This window comes from Lissotriton helveticus, chromosome 7, assembly GCF_964261635.1.
Source record: "Lissotriton helveticus chromosome 7, aLisHel1.1, whole genome shotgun sequence".
NCBI classification, from domain to species: Eukaryota; Metazoa; Chordata; class Amphibia; order Caudata; family Salamandridae; genus Lissotriton; species Lissotriton helveticus.
This window is the reverse complement of record NC_136068.1, coordinates 1,570,606,761-1,570,627,836: the sequence shown is the minus strand read 5'-3', so window position 1 is coordinate 1,570,627,836 and position 21,076 is coordinate 1,570,606,761. Positions and strand designations below refer to the sequence as shown.

At 46.2% G+C, this 21,076-nt stretch overlaps 2 protein-coding genes across 10 annotated transcripts in view; one reads left to right on the top strand and one right to left on the bottom strand.

Moving 5' to 3' along the window:
* DKKL1 (dickkopf like acrosomal protein 1) overlaps positions 1 to 15,490 on the bottom strand; it is a 1,301,767-nt gene extending 1,286,277 nt beyond the window's left edge. Inside the window, exon 1 of one of the 4 annotated variants that reach the window (XM_078655082.1) lies at positions 15,346 to 15,490. The gene's annotated coding sequence lies outside the window, so the exon portion shown is untranslated. The remainder of the gene's footprint in view (positions 1 to 15,345) is intronic. The other 3 variants (XM_078655084.1, XM_078655085.1, XM_078655083.1) reach the window with 3 other exon arrangements.
* TEAD2 (TEA domain transcription factor 2) overlaps positions 15,017 to 21,076 on the top strand; it is a 474,234-nt gene continuing 468,174 nt past the window's right edge. For 2 of the 6 annotated variants that reach the window (XM_078655080.1, XM_078655076.1), the window contains exon 1: positions 15,497 to 15,755. The gene's annotated coding sequence lies outside the window, so the exon portion shown is untranslated. Of the gene's footprint in view, positions 15,154 to 15,496; positions 15,756 to 21,076 lie in introns of those variants that run through there. The other 4 variants (XM_078655077.1, XM_078655081.1, XR_013598917.1 and 1 more) reach the window with 4 other exon arrangements.

Sequence of the window (21,076 nt, the reverse complement as noted above, 5' to 3'; positions counted from 1 at the left end):
CCATCCACTGCGACACAGCCTCCATGCAGTTCCTGAAGTTCAAAGCTGATTCCTTCACAGGCTGCGTAACGGAAACCATTATTTGGGTGTCATCAGCGTACGACAGTACTTCCAGCCCAAAGGATATAACTACCCTGGCAAGTGGGGTCACATAGATGTTGAATAATAAAGGACTCAATGAAGAGCCCTGAGGGACCCCACAATGCACAGGCTTAGGGGCAGAAAGGAACTGGCCCAGCTTTACTCTCTGTTCCCTTTCGTTAAGAAAGGAGGCCAGGAGACTAAGTGCAGGACCTACGACCCCTATATCCCTGAGGCGAGTAACCAAAATAGATGGAGATAGGGTGTCAAAAGCCGCCGTCAGGTCTAACAGAACCAAAAGAGTGGTATGGCCCTTATCGACCTGAGAGCGGATGTTATTGACAACTGTCGTGAGGGCGGTCTCAATACTATGAGAGCTCCTAAAGCCATGCTGGGAAATATCCAAGAGGGCAGAATCCGGAGGAAAGAACTAAGGTGCCGATTAAGATGAGATTCCAGCATCTTTGCAGGAGCAGGAAGGAGGGAGATAGGGCGGAAGTTTTTCAAAACCCCTGGGTCTAGTGTAGATTTTTTAAGAAGGGTTTTAACAACCGCCATCTTCCATGGAGAAGGGAACACTCCCTCCGAAATTGCACGATTCATGACATTCGTGAGAGGGGGGATAACAACCTCCCGACAGGCCTTCAGGACTTTAAGCGGCAGGACTCTAAAGGAGAGCCCGATTTGATGTTATCCAGGAGCTGATTCGTGAGCTCAGGAGTAAGAAGGGGGCGGGACAGGAAACTCGAGGGGTGTGCACCGGACAAACTCCGACCTTTGACAGGTGCAGCATTAGTGGGAGGGGCCATACCAAGATTAAGGGATTCAAGGGAGCTGTAGATGTCCACGATCTTTGAATAGAAGAAGATCGAGATGTTATCGCACAACTCCTGAGATTCCACTATAGGATCAGCTGCCTGGGAGAGGATAAGGAGTCAATGATTTTGAAAAGATCTCTGGGAGAGGTAAGGGAGGCAGTGATTTTTGAAAAATAGGCCCTCTTTTCCTCCACAATATCTAGCTTATACTCCTTTAAACAGAGTTTATGGGGGAGGAGCCAAGCTCGCGTCCGCGATGGCCGCGTTTTAGTTCGGCTCCGTTCGCTTTCCTGCCTGGAACGTCTATCCTGTGTCTTATCCTGCCCCGGGAAGTATTCTTTGGTAGACTATGGAACTAAGACATTTCGCTGGCACTTACCGTCTGATCCGTCTGTTCCTAGGTGCCGCGGATCCTGAGCTGCGCCCTTGTTCGCTTCGGGGCCTCCGGAGCGGGCGGGCCTGAAACTCCTCGGCGGCGCCCGGGTGGGGCGGAGCGCTGTAGCCGGCCCTTGGTGGAGGTGTGGGCTCGGTCGGAGAGGCCGATGTGCAATTAGACCGGTGACGGCTCTCCGGGCCTGGACTGGCGATCCTGCGGCCTGGTGTTGAGGCGCTGCCTTCCATGGACGGGGGTTGACCGTGTATGTGGCTCGTCTCCCCTTTGTTCTCCTGTCCGGCCATCTTAAGTCCCTCCGCCCGGACTCGGAGAACGGAGCCGGTGGCGTGGGGAGCCGGCGACTCTCCTTATCCTGGTGGGCCGCCTTCCTGCCCTGGGGGTGCCTCTGCTTGTGGTCGGCTGTATCCTGTGTGACCCCGCTTGTGGCCGGACGGGGGTCGGAGATTGCTGCGGCCCCGCCGGGCTTTCAAGATGGCGTCCGGCTCCCTGTCTCTCAGCCTGGCCGAGACTGGCGACGCTGGTCCGCCGCATGGCTCGTTTGCTGAATACCGTAAAGGTGAGCCTACGCTTGGCGACATCCTCGCCGCCTTGCGCTCCTGGAGTGCTTCCGTGACCGCACCTATCGCTGGACTGGATGATGATCATTTTGCCGGGCCTGCTGGGCCCCCCCCGATGTGTGCGGCTTCATCGCTGCTGTGTGCTGCTGGGACTTTCCTGGAGGTCGTGGACCCGGCAGCTGCCGCTTGTTTGGGTATACGGATACCCGCTGCTCTCAATCATCATGTGATTTCTCCTGTGCTGAGGGTTCGCCGGCCGGGTCCCGTCCGGACCGGTCTCGTTGGATCTCCCATTCCTTTTTTGCCTCGAATGGCCGAACGAAGATCCTGTGGTTGCTCCGCCGAAACGGCTTTCATCCTATTGTCGGCGGAACAGTGCCTGCATTACCTGTGGTGGTTACCGTCTTTTCCTGTTCATCTGGGTCGAAATCGATATGACTTGTGTGGATTGACGATTGGACTCCCTGCTATTCCCCTCTGGTTCCTCATGATCTGGTTCCTGGTGCGTTGGATGCCTACGGCTTTGGATAGACGAGGACAGGGTTGAGATGAACTTGCCTCGGTGGACTATTATTTTGCGGTATGGTCGGATGATCCGTTTGTGACTGTATGACTATGTTCGATTCTCCTTCATGTTCCTGGAGCTTATCCTCGTAATTACTATCTTCCCGTGGGCACTGAGTGTGTTCGGACGGGGGGGTGGGAGCTGATGGTTTTGATTATGTGGCTCCTCTCCCGTCGTTGTCTCCCTATTTCCCCTTCTTCTTTTTGTCTTTGTGGTTCTTTCTTTACTTTTAACTCTTCTATATTTCGGGTTTCTAGTTAGGGCGACAGGCACGCTGCTGGGGGGTAGGCCATAGCCTTCTGCAGGGGTGCAGGGTGGGGTGTGCGGGGTGGGGTGGGGTCTGTCATTTTGTTTTTTCCCCCTCTTTTTCCTTTTTTGGTTCTATGGCTCTTATGTATTCCTTTTTTCGGGACGCGGTGTCTGCATGTGGGCCCCCTGGGGTGTTTTTTGCTAGCATGGGCCTTCTGGTCTCCCTGCCGTCACGGTTTACTACGCATCTATTGCTCCTGTTACCACTGGTTCCCTGTGCCGGTCTATTTTTGAGTGCTTTGTTAGCCATGGGGCGCATGCTGTGATGCCGCGTTCTTTCTTCCCCCCTTTTTCCCGATGTCCTTTTCCTTTTTCCCTTCCCCCCCTTTTTTTTTTCTTCCCTCCCCTGGGTTGTTGTAGCAGAGGGCTCTTTGTTTTGTAAGCCTATTTTCCGTTCTCTGTATCATTGTGTGTTCTCGTAGTGGTGGGTGGGCGCTGGGCAGCGGTTGCAATTGCTTCCTAATGTGGGACTCACGTTCTGCCTTTGTTAAAATGTAACTGTTCTTTTTGAATTTTCCTGTATTCTGAATTACTGCTTGCTCGCGGCCCGCCACGGCCCTCTGGACCTTAATGATTGCCATCATTCTGCTATACCCCTTTTTCTATTATAAAATCAACCTTCTCTCATCCTGCTCGTGGTGGTTGCTCTGTGGCTTTTCGCCTTTGATTCCCGTTTGGATTACTGTGGTACCCTGCTGGAGCTTCTGTCCTGACCATTGTGCTTCTATAATTGTGGTGGCCGGCCCGATGGGTTGTAGGCCCGTATTTGTGAGCAATTTCTGCACAATAAAGGTTTAAAAAAAAAAAAAACAGAGTTTATGTTGTTCCTTCTCTGAGGGATCCAGCTGAGCCCTCCAGAGTCTCTCCTGTTTACGACATCCTTGTCTCAGAAGCCTAAGTCTAGCCGAGAACCAGGGAGCAGAAGGACTCTTTCTCGCGGAGTAGTGCTGTTTAAAGGAGGCCAGAGATGCCAATGCTCCTAAAATGGTACTTGCGAGTTCAAGGGCAGCAGAGTTGGCGTCCTGCAATTCAGCAGGCGTCAATTTATTCAAGTACGGAGAAAGAACCTCATTATTAACAGCTTTAACCACATCACTGCTATATGAATTCTCCCTCTGTGCTGAAGGTCAATAGAAACGGGTGTGGTCATGACGAGCTCAGCTCGTCATGAGCACACAAGCAGTGTACTGCATGACGAGCTGAGCTCGTCATGAGCATGGAAGGGGTTAAGGTTCCTTCTAAGTTCCCACTTCTTAGCATCCATTGAAAAAAAGGATACATCCTGAAATGACAGTTCTAGCGGAACGGCCGAATGGTCGACCAAGCCAACGGAACCGGAGGGCCCACCTTCAACCTGGGATCATTGGAAAAGACTCCATCAAGTGTATGCCCAGCCAGGTGGGTAGGACCCACCACCAACTGGGTCAGACCACAGGAGTCCAACGTATCCAAAAGGATCTGAGTATCTCTAGATCCCATGTTTTCCAAATGGAAATTAAAGTCGCACAGGAGAGTAAAGTTGGGCCTCTCAATAAATGGCTCTAGAAGTTCAATAAAATCCTGGCTAAAGGATGACCTAGGGCCTGGCTGTCTATAAAACAGGAGACCGGAAAAGGAAACAGAAGGGGTGGAGTTGACGGAGAAATACAAGGCCTGAAGGGAGTCAGAGGGAGTAGAAGGAATTCAGTACGGCATATGAGAGAATCCTTGTAGAGAATTCCTATTCCGCCTCCTCGCCGGCCAATTCGATCCATCCTGGCCAGGGCATACCCAGTGGGGATAGCATCTAACAGATCAGGTCCCGAGGCATCCGAGGCCCATGTCTCAGTGATAAAAATCCACGTAGGTTTCCTGTCAGATACAAAGTCCCTGAAAGCAACGTTGTTTTTTATCAGAGACCTAGCGTTAATAAGAAACCCCCTTTCCGTCGTTATGTTGGAGGTAGACTCAGGAGCACCACTACTAGGCTGTATCTTCCGAGAAGTAGCGTTTCCAGCACAACTGCTCAAGCATTCACAGCCCGTCCTAACTAGGAAGCCTTCAGGGGCAATGGTGTGGTGGTAAGGCCTAACTAAAGGCTTCAAGGCAAGCAAAGATTGTTTGGAATAACCAAAACCTACTTGCAGATCAGCGGTGGCCAGCTCAGCCTCCCAGGTCCCAGGCGCGATCTCAGCGCGGACGGGCGCAGACGGGCTGGACTTAGGTGCGACTTCGGTGCGCGTCCGCTGAGCGCGGAAGAAGACATGGTGACTAAATAGGGCGGCGCCTGTAGGAGAGGCTAGCGCGTGACCCTGTGTCTCCAATCAACAAGAGAGCAGCAATCTGTGCCGGCGCCCTCCACAACAAGCGGGAAAACCCGTGGTGGAACGGGGCGCTGGCGATCAAAGTGACGAGTGCAGCGAGCCTAATTTACAAAATATGTGCAAATAGAGGTATTTTAAAATATGCTCAGATAAAAACAGTCAGGATTAAAAAGAAACGAAGTAGAGTAAAGGTAAAATGCAATCAGCAGCGTAATACAGCATCAGTGATCAGTTATGGTGGATATTTTATCCTTTTACCCACTCCAGACGTCTATTGGAGTATTTTACGGGAAAAAGGGGTCTCTGTGAAAAGCACGACTGAGCTACTCTAGTATCTAGCGTTAAATTAGTAACTTACCAAAAGTTTGGAGCCATGTAGTGTAGTTCCTATATTCCCAATAGGCTCTGCGCATTGGAATAACATATCCTATAGATGTGACGTAGGACTTAGGTCGAGTAGGTCTCTATCGAATATATTAGACTTAATTGTGAGTGCCAGCTAGCTCAGAGGTCACTAGAAACTTTCTCGAATAAACAAGAAGGGATTTGTTTCTGACAACCGCATAAACATGACAACATTGTTTCCAAAGAATAAGAAATGTATCTCTAGAGTCGCCGGAAACAATAGATAGATATTTCACTAAGTCAATCGTGCATGCTTCGTCTCATCAGAGGTGCAGAGAAATAGAGACGGGCGTTTTCAATAAAAGTATTTATTGAACAGTCTTCTTTCTCATGCAGAAGAAATGAACTGCTACAATCGTAATACTGGCTGTAACGTATAATGTGTACAGCAAGAAGAGTATTATAAAATAATACTGTAAAAGCATGGTATGGTTTCTAAGCCATAAAATACATACATAAATAACAAAGACTAAAAGTACTCAACTGGTGCTTCTAAAACACGCCTACCCCGATGTACCTAACCTAAGTCTAGTACGAGGAAAGAAGTGATTGAGGTGTAGCATAAGTTTACAGCCTGATTCATCAAGGGGCCGTTTTGCGAGCCCCTAATAGCGAATCATAGCGATTCGCTATTGAGGACTCGCAAAACGGTATTCATGTAGGAATTGCTAAATAAATAGCGATTCCTACATGTTCTCTATTTGCGAGTAGCAATTTGCTACTCGCAAAAAAAGGAATACCTCCCCATTCATTCCTATGGGCCAAAAGGCCCATAGGAATGAATGGGGAGTATCCCTTATTTGCGAGTAGCAATTTGCTACTCGCAAATCAGATAGCGATTTTAAGGGTGCCAGGGGTGTCCAAAGGACACCCTGTAGCACCCCTAAAATGCACATTTGAACAGGTGTTGCGCACACACATGTCCAAAGGACATGTGTGTGTGTAACATGCAAAAGAAAAAAATGCACTAAAGTGCTTTTTACACTATTTACGCAATTTACCACCAAGTCAGACCTGGTGGTAAATTGAGACCAAATATTGCGATTTCGCTATTTCTATTTGGTTGATGAATTGCATTTAAGGAATCTCTATTAGAGATTCCTCAAATCCAATTCCTCGCAAATATGCGATTTCGGTAATAGAGATTTTTGCATTTGGGATGATGAATCCCAAATGCAAAAATCGCACTCGCAAAGGGCCAGATTCTCAGAATCTGGCCCTTTGCGAGCGCAAATCAGCTTGATGAATCAGGCTGTTTGTTTCTTAGCCAAGAATCTATCCAAGATTTCTCTTAGGGTCTAATCAGTTCCGTACCTTGGTTTAGAATGAAGGAGGTCCAGTATCTCTGTCTCGGGGCTCGATTTCCCAACACACTGCAAGGGGAGCTTGGAAACACTGGAGAAGGATTCTCAGCAAGAGAAAGGCAACCTCTCTGTCAGTGCCTCAGCTGGAGGGTCGGCTTCCTTCGGCACTTGCTGTAGCGAGTTGCGTCGGGCAAGTAGATAGTCAAACTGCCCCAAACTACTGTGTGTTTTCTAGGACAAGTGTAGGCATATTTACACCTTGAAGGTGCCTGGTTTGACGTAAAGCGGGACATAATAACGTCACCAAAGAACGGTAGTTCTTTGAAAACGCCATTCTAGGACAAATCAATATTCAAGAAAGGGGATGTCCCTGACTGCTGAAGCCGAGTTTTCCAAGAAATCGTTGTGGCTTTTTGGAACTAGTGGAAGTAGCCATGCCTGTATTTGGGTTGGATGGGTTATGTCTAAATATGGTTATGATTTCTATGCCTATATAAGGGCAAGGTGAATTATACCTATATAAGGGCATGAAACGGTAAATTACACTAGGGTCCTAAAAGGCTACACAACAGTATCAGCTGTCTCTTCTAAAAAAGGTTAACCCATGTTTATTTTCGGAAAGCGATATCAGAACTGCTGTTCAAGCCCTTGTGCACTGTCATCTGGATGGTGTTTAAACCTTACTCCCGGCTTCCCAGACTCCACACTGGCTCCCCTTAAGAGTGCCAGTGGCACCACAGTGGCACCCATTAAGGGCATTCTGCATGCCACAGTACTTCTCATCCAGGGTCTGAAGAAATATTAACACATCAGTCTCATACTGATGGACTCCCCCGGTCAACCTGCACCATCTTCAAAATTAGCTGCTTCATTTACAAAGCCATCATAACCAGCACCTCTGCTTACTTCCAGGTTAGACAAATAACCTGGAAGGAACCTGCAATAAAGGATCTTAACTACTAAGTGGACTCAGCAACATTCATTTATTACACTCACCATCTCTGGCGGTTCATGGCACACACGCAGCCAGGACAACCCTGGACAGCAAAATAGGAAGCGTAAACAAAGGGAAAACATGACAGTGGGGTTATTTCATTTATGCACCCACAATCTGTAACAACATCCCTCTATCCTTCAGGAGTACCCCAACACCGCTCCAATTTAGGAAAGAGTTGAATACTCGCCTGTTTAAAGAATCGTGCATTAACCTTTCACATCTCTGCTTCCTCTCCTATTACTTGAGGACTTTAAACTTGCCTTTGATGATGTACAATGCTCCGCTACCTTTTGGTTAGGTTTGCGCTATAGAAATACCATATACATACATAAATCCTGGAGCAGGCTTATAGCAGTGAGTGACCAGCCGATTTACTGGGAGGCCAGAGCATGCCGTAGTCCAAGCTTCAATGAAGGGCAACAGAGGTTTGGTTGATGCCTGGCCAGGCTGTAGGACCTCTGTCAACACATTATTTTGTACTTGGTCAGAGACCTCAGCAGCCCTTGTTGTTACTGTAGCATATTAACTGCTTTCCTCAGTTGGTGGTGGTGATGGAAGGTGGCGGATTAGGGAAACAACCTTTACATCGCGGCCATTAATCCCGCGATGCCTTTACAACGTGGTTGTTACAACGACCGCGTTGTTACAACGCGATGCCATTACTACGCAAGTCACTACATGGACTTGTAGTAGATGGTGCTGTTACATAAGGAATAGTATAATTTACTATTTCAACACCATCCCTACTGTTGCGTATGCAGGAGTTGGAACAGTAAATTATACATTCCTAATGTTACGGCACCATCTACAGTAAGTCTATGTAATAACTTGCGTAGTAATGACATTGCGTTGTAAAAACACGGTTGTTGTAACAACTGCGTTGTGAAATATCGCAAAGTAAAAGCATGCATTGTAATATGCTATATTCGGTGGATTAGCAAAATATTGGGTGAGGAGTCCAGCCCACTGGTATACTGTAGTTCTACACAGAACTTCACTCCTGAGGCGGAAAGCCGGGAGTTAGCACTTACTTTTTAATTGTGTATAATCTGTTTTTACTGCTAATTCCACGATACTACTCGAGCAAGCAGCAGACCGCCCAGCCGATTTAGGGCTGACGCGGCACACTGCTGCCAGGGCAACGCCGCCTTCCTCAAGCTGCGGACACGCCCACACGCGCTGACCACGCCCCCTCTCGCTATATGAGCGCGCGCTGATCTAGAGCAAGCGTTCACAGAACTTCACTCCTGAGGCGGAAAGCCGGGAGTTAGCACTTACTTTTTAATTGTGTATAATCTGTTTTTACTGCTAATTCCACGATACTACTCGAGCAAGCAGCAGACCGCCCAGCCGATTTAGGGCTGACGCGGCACACTGCTGCCAGGGCAACGCCGCCTTCCTCAAGCTGCGGACACGCCCACACGCGCTGACCACGCCCCCTCTCGCTATATGAGCGCGCGCTGATCTAGAGCAAGCGTTCACAGAACTTCACTCCTGAGGCGGAAAGCCGGGAGTTAGCACTTACTTTTTAATTGTGTATAATCTGTTTTTACTGCTAATTCCACGATACTACTCGAGCAAGCAGCAGACCGCCCAGCCGATTTAGGGCTGACGCGGCACACTGCTGCCAGGGCAACGCCGCCTTCCTCAAGCTGCGGACACGCCCACACGCGCTGGCCACGCCCCCTCTCGCTATATGAGCGCGCGCTGATCTAGAGCAAGCGTTCACAGAACTTCACTCCTGAGGCGGAAAGCCGGGAGTTAGCACTTACTTTTTAATTGTGTATAATCTGTTTTTACTGCTAATTCCACGATACTACTCGAGCAAGCAGCAGACCGCCCAGCCGATTTAGGGCTGACGCGGCACACTGCTGCCAGGGCAACGCCGCCTTCCTCAAGCTGCGGACACGCCCACACGCGCTGACCACACCCCCTCCCCATGTCAATTTTGGCTCGATAAATTATGTGCTGTAACCGGAAGCGCAGCGGACGAGCGCAGCGGGCGCGACGAATGCGCGCCGAAGGCGCGCATAAGGCAAGCTCGTCTGCGCTCGTCCGCGCCGAGGACGGGCCAAGGGCTACCCCCCCTGCTGCTCCAGTCTCACGTCCACTTACCAACACGGTGAGACTTAAATATACCACTGCCGAATTACTTGAACTCAGGCATATAGCAGTTCTACCCCATGTTCCTCCACATCTAGGGTACTCCAACCCCATCCGAGGCCCAGTCCCATGTCCTACTTGCGTAAAAGCAACCGCGAAACCCTCTATAGTTGACCCTCTATTGGTTCAAGCAGCGCTATTAAATGCCAGATCCCTTCCAAAACACAAACTAGAAATCGCCGACTTGATTGACACGCATAAACTGGATCTCCTATTCATCACAGAGACTTGGGGTGATGAAGCCTCCGGACCAGACTTTAGAGCAGCAACTCCCACTAACTACAATGTATGCAGATTAGATAGGCCAAAAAAGAAAGGTGGTGGCATTGCTATAATCTATAAAGACCACTTCAAACTTACGACGAAACAATTTATTTGCCCTGAATATGAGTCTCTCATTTTTACACTAGGCCTTTCGGCCAAATCATCCTTCAAGGGCATGCTAATTTATCGCCCACCTGGGTCAAGATCCAAGTTCCTAGCCAATATAGGCAACTTAATTGAAGCAGCTGCAGACTCCCCACACTTCACCATACTAGGTGACTTTAACTTTCACCTAGAAGCCCTCAACAACCATGACACAACGCAGCTACTCACAGACCTAGCAGCTGCTGGCCTGCTGCAATTGATAACTTCTCCAACGCACCAGGCAGGCCACACATTAGATGGTCTATTCACTAACAGTCCCCTTGTAACTATTACCCAAATCATTCCCCTCATCTGGACAGACCATGCAGCGATCTGTTTCACTGTTGGTATTAACTCTACCAAACCTACTCTCACTGCCCCCTTTCAATCTTCCTACAGAGATTGGAAAAACATCGATTTAGTTCAGTTGGCAGAGATGATGCAGGAAAATCATATTCCCTATGAACAAAATCCCGTTATAGCGTCTTCCAATTATCTGATCAACTTAGACCTGGCCTGTAAAATACTAGCCCCAATCAAAACATCCCATCGGAACAGGAAAATACCATCAGCCCCATGGTTTACTGAAGCCCTTCGGACTCAGAGACAATATTGCAGGAACCTTGAAAGGCAGTGGCGCCGCAATTACAGCCATGCAGACAAAACGACCTATAAAAATGCCCTTTCCATCTACAAAAGACTGATAGTTGCCGAAAAAAGCCTCTACTATACTTCTCAAATCGATCAGGCAAAAAACTCGGCAGGAGAACTATTTCGGGTGGTCACTACGTTGTCCAATCCCCCTGCCCCGCGCCTAGAAGGCTCTCAGTCTTTAGCGGACGCTCTAGCCAGTTTCTTTGAGGAAAAGGTTAATTCCATTTTCACTACCTTTTCGCATTCCTCCCTTTCACCCTCCCCTGCGTCACTTTCTATTAATACTTCGCCCGTCTTCTCATCTTTCCACACCATTGACCAGGACCACATTCGACGTCTGGTGACCAGCATTAAATCCGGATCCCCCCTTGACCCATGTCCCCCTGCCATCCTCAACCTCATCCCAGAAGCTATCTCTCCCGCGTTGTCTACCATCTGCAATGCCATGTTTTCAACAGGCATATACCCTTCAGTCTGGAAGGTGGCTATCATTAAGCCACTTCTAAAAAAGCCAACTCTGGACCCTCTCCTCCCCGCCAGTTACAGACCCATCGCCTGTCTCCCTTTCCCAGCCAAGATTTTCGAAAAAACTATGAACATCCAACTTTCGAAATTCATCAACAACAACAATCAACTTGACGATACTCAGTTTGGCTTCAGACAGGGGCATGGGACGGAAACAGCACTGCTAAAGGCCGCAGATGAAATTAGAGCAACAATGGATATGGGAGGAGCGGCGGTCCTAATACTTCTGGACCTTTCCGCAGCATTTGACACGGTCGATCATGTCACTCTGATCGACCGTGTCTCAGCTCTGGGAATAAGAGGCAAGGCTAAAGATCTGATTGCCTCATTCCTAGACAATCGCTCTCAGACTGTCAGGATGGGCAACTTCACCTCCCAGACCTTCTCCCTCCCATGCGGTGTTCCACAGGGCTCCTCGCTAAGTCCAACGCTTTTTAATATCTATGTATCGGACTTAGCGAGGTTGATAAAATCTTATGGAATTGCCCTTACAATGTACGCCGATGATACTCAACTAGTGTTATCTGTGCACAACAATGGAGCATCCGTTGCAGCCAACTTTCAAGAGGGAATGAAGGCGATAAGCTCCTGGATGTCATCAAATTGCCTCAAACTTAACTCCGATAAAACGGAGGTGATGACATTCGGGAGCCTGCAGCCAGCCTGGTCCCCTCAATGGTGGCCTCCTCAGCTGGGACCTCCCCCCCAACCGGTGGTCAAGGTCCGCAACCTGGGAGTCACTTTCGACAATAAGCTGACTTTCCTCCATCACGCCAACACTGTTGTTTCATCTGCCTTCTACACCCTAAAAAAAATAAAAAAACTACTTCCTTACCTACCACAGTCACTTATCAGCACCTTAGTGTTTTCAAGAACCGACTACTGCAACTCCCTTCTCCTGAATGCTCAGGAAAAGGTTCTCAATAAACTCCAGTCAGTGCAAAATGCTGCGGCCAGAACTTTACTATCCATCCCTAAATTTACCTCAACCTCCCCTTACATTAAAGAACTACACTGGCTCCCTATTAGGAGCCGAATCAAATTTAAGGCTCTGTGCATAGCCTACAAAACCATGAACAATGCAGGACCACAGTTTCTAAGGGAAGCCCTCCGCCCATTGGAACAACGCAGGACCCTACGATCTTCCTCAGCCTACTTGTTAAATGTCCCTCGGACAAGAAAGGCCAGCTGGGGAGATAGATGTTTCACTACCGCCACGGCCAAATTATGGAACACTCTTCCACTCCACATCAAAACTGCCCCCACGCTTCTCAAATTCAGAAAGAGCCTCAAAACATGGCTGTTCTCCTCCTCCTAACTTCTCCGTCATATCATAAGTGAGTTCTGTAACAATAGCGCCGAGACACCCGTATGGGTATTTGCGCGCTTTAAAAATCGCTAAAATAAATAAATAAATATATACAATTGTAATCATCACCATAGAATGGGGTCAATCCTTCCCTATCCCCACCATTAATGTCTCAATTAAGGCTGGTTCTGATCAGAGTCTGAGACAAAAAAAAGCTGGTCCCGTGAATGTGCCAGACTGGGTGGCAGGGAAATTATGTGTCATTTAGAAGGGTTCAGCAGAGGCTGCAATGCATCAAGAGCTGAACATGGCCGCAATCCAGGTCAAGACGATGTCAGCTTGGAGTCAGACACGACAATGGCTTGCGGGTCTTCATCTGGTACTCGTGATTTTATGCCAGCAGTGACACTCGAGAAGCCCACGCACATTTTGTTGATGGTCCCAATGCTGGCACAGAACACGAAACGGATTCAAGGGGCCATGATGGAGCATAGGTCGAACCTCTGGCTGTAACCTTACTGAGAGCCCTAATGGATCCTTGGAGTCCAAAGGCACACCAGAGTAGCCGAAAGCATGCCAAAGATGCACACCATAGCCTTATGAAAGGCCTCTACCTGATGTAATTTCGCTGATGAAGCAGACAATTCTGGACGCATCGAGATTAGAAATTGAATCAGATCTTCAGTGGAACGGGAGAGAGTCTTGGAAGCACAGTAACGCTCTTGAGCATTCTATTGAGATCGAGATTGGTAGAAAGGGGCTGAGTCCTGCTTAGACTTCTTGTGGATCATCATCAACCTACCCAAAAACATCGACCGCAAGGAAGATATGCCTTGGAAACTACTTCAGGAGCAGGTCCTTGCCTTTGACCTAGAACAGGATCAGGGAAGAGCCTTCTGCTTTCCGGTGTTTCACCAACAGAGCTATACCTCACGTGCACTGGTGGCTTTAGGGTTCTTCTGGGCGCATTTGTCGCAGACATTGGAGTCATGTAAAGAACCTAAACACCAGTGACACACCTTCTGTGGATCTATCACCGACATCTGCTTGTGATAGTCCCTACAAGGTTTGAATCCTGTCATTTAGGGGTGACATTCATTGCACACTGGAAAATCTAATTAATGCTTTTTAGATTTTTAGATATAGTCTGGTGCCTGAGAGAAATGTATAAGGTGAGGAATTTGTGATTAGAAATATTCAACAGAATCACTTAAATATTTCTAAGACACCTTGTGAGTTCCACAGTAACAGAAACGTTATGCCCTGCTCTGGTGCACGCCCAGGGAACAATGAAATGCCATCAGTGAACAGACGTGGTGCTCAATAAGGAGATAAGTGTGTGCATACCAAGGAGAAAATAGTGCACCATCGCAAGTTCCCATTCTTTACATCAGATGTATGGGACAAAGCCTCATGCATTTTAATATTCAAGATTTAACCATGTGAAAAGGCTGTTCCAGTATATATTTTTATGGACTGTGGACAGTGCAGTCTTAGACCATATTCCCATACGGTTAAAACACTATTTACAAGCAAAATGGTTTTCTGTTCCAGCCACAGATAACAGCTCTTAGCCCACAAAACTAATGAGTTATATGATTAAGAAAAGTAGTAAAATTGTAGTTACAGACCACAATGAAAGCACAATTCTGCCATCTATTCTGTGAACTTGCCCTTGCCTAAAAACATTGACTTACATATGATCAAGTTTTCATCGCCATTTTAAATCAATTTTTCGAAAATTTGAAAATCCCTGTCCTACTCATGTAACTTTATTTGTAGAGGGAGTTTGATTCCTAAGCAGGTGCACCTAATACAAATCTGCAGAGGTGCCACAGTAGCTTTCAGGGCTCGATCGTGCAGCTAATATATCATGAGGGACAAAATCCCTATAATTTATTTGAGAAATGTGTGCATCATTTTCTATACAATAGAAACTATAAGAAAGTTAACTTGAAATGTGACTTTAAATGGAGAAATCACATTCAAACTAATTTTACTAACACGTTTTCTTACTACGAATTGGACACTAGCTTTAAAAAATAACTATTCGTTGTGCTTTGTTTATTTTATCTACCTATCGTAATCTGCAGTGAAATAAAATGAACATAAGTATATATGCTTTGATAAAGCATATAGCCAATCCTCCCGATTCAGGAGGGAGACTGCCGATTTCTAGACTAGTTTCCCGCTCCCGACTCCTATATGTAAAAACCCGAATCCTCGTCAGGCTTCTGCAGACAGCAACTGGTCTTGTGTGACTCAGAGTACGCACTGCCAGTAACCTGCCCCTGCAGGCCACTGTACAACATTTTTGTCACGCTCTCTCTGCCGGCCGTAACGTTTCCTTGCTCCTGACAGGTAAGGCAAAAAAAACCAACTCTCTTTTCATATTGTCCCAGTACATGACAATAGAGACTATTCAGGCCTCATTAGAAGTCAGTGGGAAAAATACATTCTCCTAATTATTTTTTAAAAATATCCCACTTTCTCCTTCTCAAATGTTGGCATGTATGAACTACAGCAATTTTCTTTTGGTTTTTTTCTCCATACCTTCCCACACTTCCTGCTTCTGAGGTCCAACTGCCACTGGGTCTGGATCGGTTGGGCCAAACCACAGAAGGGGGCCGTGAAAGAGAAAGAACATGGAGACTACAACATTTGTCTTCTTCACCCGAGGGAAACAGGAGTGCCAGTAGGACAACGGCTGGACATGTTGAGCGGAGGGTGGTAGTTCACAAATTTGATAGTTATAACCTCATTATTAAATGCCTATTTAATCCTAAATCGACGTGGAATGGTATCGCCCAATCTTTACTGGAGAAAATAAAAAGTAAAAGAAAGGAACGTGCGAGAAGACTAGACCATAGGGCCTTCATAGGATTCCATAGCATTCTAGCGAGGAACTTGGATTTTCCTAGTTATGCAGAAATTCAGGGTCGTGAAGAAACACACAGAAAGAGGTGAGGCGGGCACTCGTAGTTGTGATATGGGCATGAAGAAGGTGGTGTTGGAAGAATTAACGGAGTCGGGGTACAGCCATTAAGGATACAACACTGAAGTCATAGGGATCATAAACAATACTTGCGTCATGCAAAATAACTAGTATAGCAAATGTATTCAGCAGGTGCGTGGCATGGGTGTGATAGGTAGCCGGTGGTGCAATTTGCAGCGCACTGGCGAGAATCTATTTCCAAAGCATGTAATTTGGAGGTTACACATTTTCTGATTAAATAGCAACAAAATATGCACGGATATGCAGTTTTACTGATAGAATTATATATTGCATCAACAATATTTGTGAAAACTTGTTTAATTTTTGTATATCACCAAGTAAAGTGTCTTGAAATTATTTTATCGTATTAAAATCTTTCTTGCCGTCACGCCTCAGAATTAGAAAACTGGTAATAATTTTTTTAATATTCTTAGTTTATTTACAGATATTTAAATGTTTTGTGCTAGAAAAAAACGAACATCCTGCAGCCTTTCCCTTCACATACCCAGTACCCTAGCAAGATTGTTAGCTCACTTCTAAAAAATCTTCAAAATGTGCTGTCAGAGAAAGAAAACATACATCTACATGTTTACATGTTAATAGAATAACTGCAGCAATCTGTCAGAAGACATAGCAAACGTGACAAGATATAAACAGTGCTTATTCACATTTTGAACACCAGCATGTTTATTTTAGAACCCTTACCAGACGTAGGTACCAAGTAACAGCGACACACGAGCAAATATACAGACAGGCCGGATCACCCACACACAAAAAAAGAAACAGGAAACTGAAATAGGTACAGGGAGACAGTGGTGCTGGAACCTAGGGATTCTCATTAAACTTTTAAAACTTTAGGTGGGGGATAATCACAAACAGTATAGCTACCATTCATTTTCTTCTCGCAGCAACTGTGTTTTAAAAAACAGACTGACACACCCACTATGCGTTTAGTGAGTTGTTATTACTGGCCAGTACCCCACTTAAAAAAATCGTTCCAGCTCAACTGCAGAGAGAAACACAGTCAAATAAAGTCTGGGACAGAGTATGTGCATAAATAGATGCAGCAAAAGAGCCTTAGTTTACTCTGGCTCAGACATACATAGCCACACAGAGCCAAGCAATAGAAACGCAGGTAAAGGGAGAAGCATTGAGAGACATAGGGGCCCAGATATAGCAGGGCCATAATCTACATCAAAACATAATCATGCATGTACTCCTAAATATTCTAAGATGTTCTGTTACATAAAACGTATGTGTTGGGTCCTTTCTTTGTGTCTGCATGTAACCTCTTGCATCCATGTTCCCTGCGTGGAACATGGAATGTGGGGGCTCTGGCAGTTGCTGCCTGGGAGTTGTCGGGACTGGTCGATAATAAAGAGGCTCTTACTTACATGAGTTTCCCTCTTCTTTTCATTAGCGACGAGGATGGGTGCGTTTCGTTATAAACGCATGCCTTTCGGCCTGGCATCGGCTTCCGCTGTGTTTCAGCGTTTAATGGGCAATTTGTTTTAAAACACAGCAGGAGTCGTGTTCTTCCAGGATGACATTTTGGTACATGCACCTACTGTAGCTGAACATGACAGCAGGGTAAAATTAGTTCTTGATACTGTAAAGACCCATGGCCTTACGCTCAAGAAGGAAAAGTGTAAGTTTTTTCGTGAGGGTGTTGACTTTTTAGGGCACCACATCTCTACTAAGGGAATTGAACCGAAAGCCAAAATTTTAGATGCTATTCAAAATGCTCCTCCTCCTTCCAATAAAGACCAATTGCGCTCCTTTCTTGGACTCGTGGAGTGTTACGCAAAATTTGTTGGAGATTTTGCTGACAAAACTTCATGCTTAAGAGAACTGCTCAAGAAGAATGTCAAGTTTGTATGGTGTGACAAGTGCGCTCATCAATTTTGCATCTTAAAAAAAAGAAATTGTTCAAGCTCGCCCTTTAAAACTAATTAATATAAATGAAAAATGTATTGTTTCTACTGATGCTAGCAACATTGACTTAGGGGCGGTTTTGATGCAAAAGAGACATGACGGTCGTGAAGAAGTGATTGCATTTGCTTCCAGGACTCTCCGTGGTGCTGAAGGCTCCTATTCCACCATCGAGAAGGAGGCTTTGGCCTTATGGTGGGGCGTTCAGTATTTTCGGAATTTCTTGTGGGGTAATGTGTTCACTCTTAGGACCGATCATTAACCTTTGGTGGACCTGTTCACCACTAAGGGTGGTGGTCGTGCCACTCCTAGAATCGCCAAATGGCAATATAGGTTGCAAGAGTTTAATTATTGTTTACAGTATGTACCGGGTGCCAGAAACATCATCGCTGACTGTCTTTCTCGTCTTCCTCTGGCTAATGATCTCTCGCTTCATTCTGATGATGATCTTCACGTGGTATGTGCTGTGGTAGCAGTGGTTAGTGTTGTGAATGGTGCGCTTTCGTAACAAGAGTGGTTGCGTGCTTTGTCTGAGGATGAGAAAATTAAGTTGGTTGTGGATTTTCTGGTTCAGGGTTGGACTGTTAACAATAATCTATGTCCTAAGTTAATACCTTACTAGAGGATTTGTGATGAGTTGTCCGTGGTGGATGGCATTTTACGTAGGGGTGGCCTTTTGGTTGTTCCAGGGTGCATGCAAACAAAGATTTTTAAATCTTGCTCACGAGGGTCACCAGGGTATTCGTGCGATGAAACGCAGAATTCGTGAGGACTTTTGGTGGCCTGGTGTGGATAGGTCCATTGAGCATTTTGTTAGGGACTGTTGTGCTTGTGTTTTCAGCAATAAATCCCAAGTTACCCATCCGTCTCCTATTGATCCTGTGCCAGTTAAAAATGTCCCTTGGTCTAAACTCGCTTTTGATGTCGCTGGTCCTTTTGGTATTTCTGGTGAGTCACCCTTGTATGCCTTGGTTTTAGTAGACTATATGTCTAAATGGCCCGAAGTCAAATTTGTTGATTGTGTTATTTCATCTTCTGTCATTGGTTTTCTTAAGGATGTGTTTCTTCGTGAGGGGTTTCCGGATGAAATGGTAACGGATAATGGGACTCAACTAGTTTCGCGAGAGATGCAAGATTTTCTAAAAGAACTTGGCATTAAGCATTTATTGACATCTCTTTATCATCCCCGCAGCAATGGTTTAGTTGAACGCTTTAATCGCGTCATTAAGGATCACCTACAGTTAGCTCTTGTGAATGGTTTGTCATGGCGTACTGCAGTTGAAGATATGTTGTGGGCTTTTCAAACTACTCCCCATATTAGTACTGGAATATCTCCTTTTACGTTACTCAGGGGTAGGGTTGCCAGTTCTAAATTGAACAAGGATTGGATGTCCAGGAAGGTAGTTAATCCATCTAAACTTAGTGGCGTAGTTGATGTTAGAACAGCTGTTCAATCCAAGTATGCCACTGTTTCTGTGAATGTTTCTCCTGTGCGTGTGGGTGATTGGGTAAGAATCAAGAAACCCGGTTTTGTTCGCAAGGGTGATTCTCGTTTTTCTGCTCCTGCAAGGGTCAAAGAAGTAAAAGAACGTGTGGTGGTGTTGGAGAATGGGAAGGTGTGAAATAAGTGTGCTATTTCTATTGTTCCTCAATCCAAAATTGTGTATGTAGGAGGGAAGATGGGTGTCTGTGTTGATCCTACTGTCAACTCTTTTTCACGTGCTACTCTTGATTCACCTTCTTGCTCCAGCGGTTCTTCTTCTAATGTCACTCCTTCAAATGGGTGTGGTCAGTCATCCTCTTCTGCTCAGAGAAGATTTTCTTCGAGGATGAGATCTGTGCCAACCAAGTTTCGTGATTATGCCATGTATTAATATGCATGTATTGTTATTTGCATTTCTTGTCTAATGTTTATTCTATTTCCCTTGTGTTTTGCAGAGAGGGTTACATTGGTTCTTCATTGTTTGTTATTATATTTTCTCATTCATTTTCCCCTTTATTTCTTTCATTGTTTTCTTTTCTTTTCTTGTTATACGAAGGGAGGTGTGTTGGGTCCTTTCTTTGTGTCTGCATGGAACCTCTTGCATCCATGTTCCCTGCATGGAACATGGAATGTGGGAGCTCTGGCAGTTGCTGCCTGGGAGTTGTCGGGACTGGTCGATAATAAAGAGGCTCTTACTTACATGAGTTTCCCTCTTCTTTTCAGTATGCTTCAATTCAGGTTTGTTACATCAACTGATAATATCAGGTCCTGATTGTTGTGCTGGTTTCACTGAGTAACTTTCTCCCTAAGCTGCACACGTAATGTTTTGGTATTTTGCGACCGCTTTTGTAGGAAGCTGGCTTTCTTTATAGTGTACCAAAATGAGGTGCACTGTGCAGAAAGTCCAGGTGACCCTTATTCGTTTACATGGGCTTCTCTTTAACAACCCCAAAGTGCTCTATTTTGTGGTAGTGAGGTCCTGCAGCCTTAGGCTTAACAGAGTAGAATGTTGAACATTTGTTGTACACAGAGTCAATAATTGAGGCATACACTCAAGAAGAAATTCAAGACCAATTTAGAAAAATAACAGATTTTTATATATATTAAAACACCAAGATCCTTGGAATCAGGTAAGTACTTTTGGAGTTACCGTTTTTATAGAAAAACAGAATAGCAAAAGCTGTCATATTTGAGGCATGAGCCTTGAACGCGATAATGTTATCCTATGGGAGAAACATACAGTGCATAGGTATTCTTACAAACGATTGTTAGGGTTGACATCTTTGACTTAAGCTGCTGAGGTGCCGAGGTCCATAGATCCACAGCCGTTGGATTTTTCCTACCCTGGTGTGTTCAGGTGAGAGGGGCCTGCTGTGATGGTATCCTTGAGCTCTACACTGTAAAGTCAATGAAGAAACCTGTAACGAGAAAAAGGCTTCAAGTGAGGACTTAAGGACAATTCCGGCAGAACCCAAGAGGGCCTCGGCTCTTGAGGGTCTATGGAGCAAAGGGGGCACTTTCGGTTGGCTTGGGCTCTGGGGCTCGGGTGCAGAGGTGATTTTGTGCGGTGGGTCACTTGCGTTGGGTCGACCTGGTGATGGGGCAAACAGGACAGCAAGGCCACTCTCTATGCTGGCCTTGGTGATGCTGATGTCTCACATCGGGTAGGTTGGTCTTGGCAGGGTTGATGTCCGGACTGGACACTTAACAAGCCTTGGCTGATGCAAGGGCTCCGGTACCCAGGATATTGGTGCTGGGGGAGGGGGCTTCTTGAGGATCTAGTGGCTCAAAACACACTATGGAGACAGGGCTGACATCTAGGAGCCACAAAGTACTGCTTTTAGGCTGCTGCTTCCTGGGTGGGCCAGGTGATC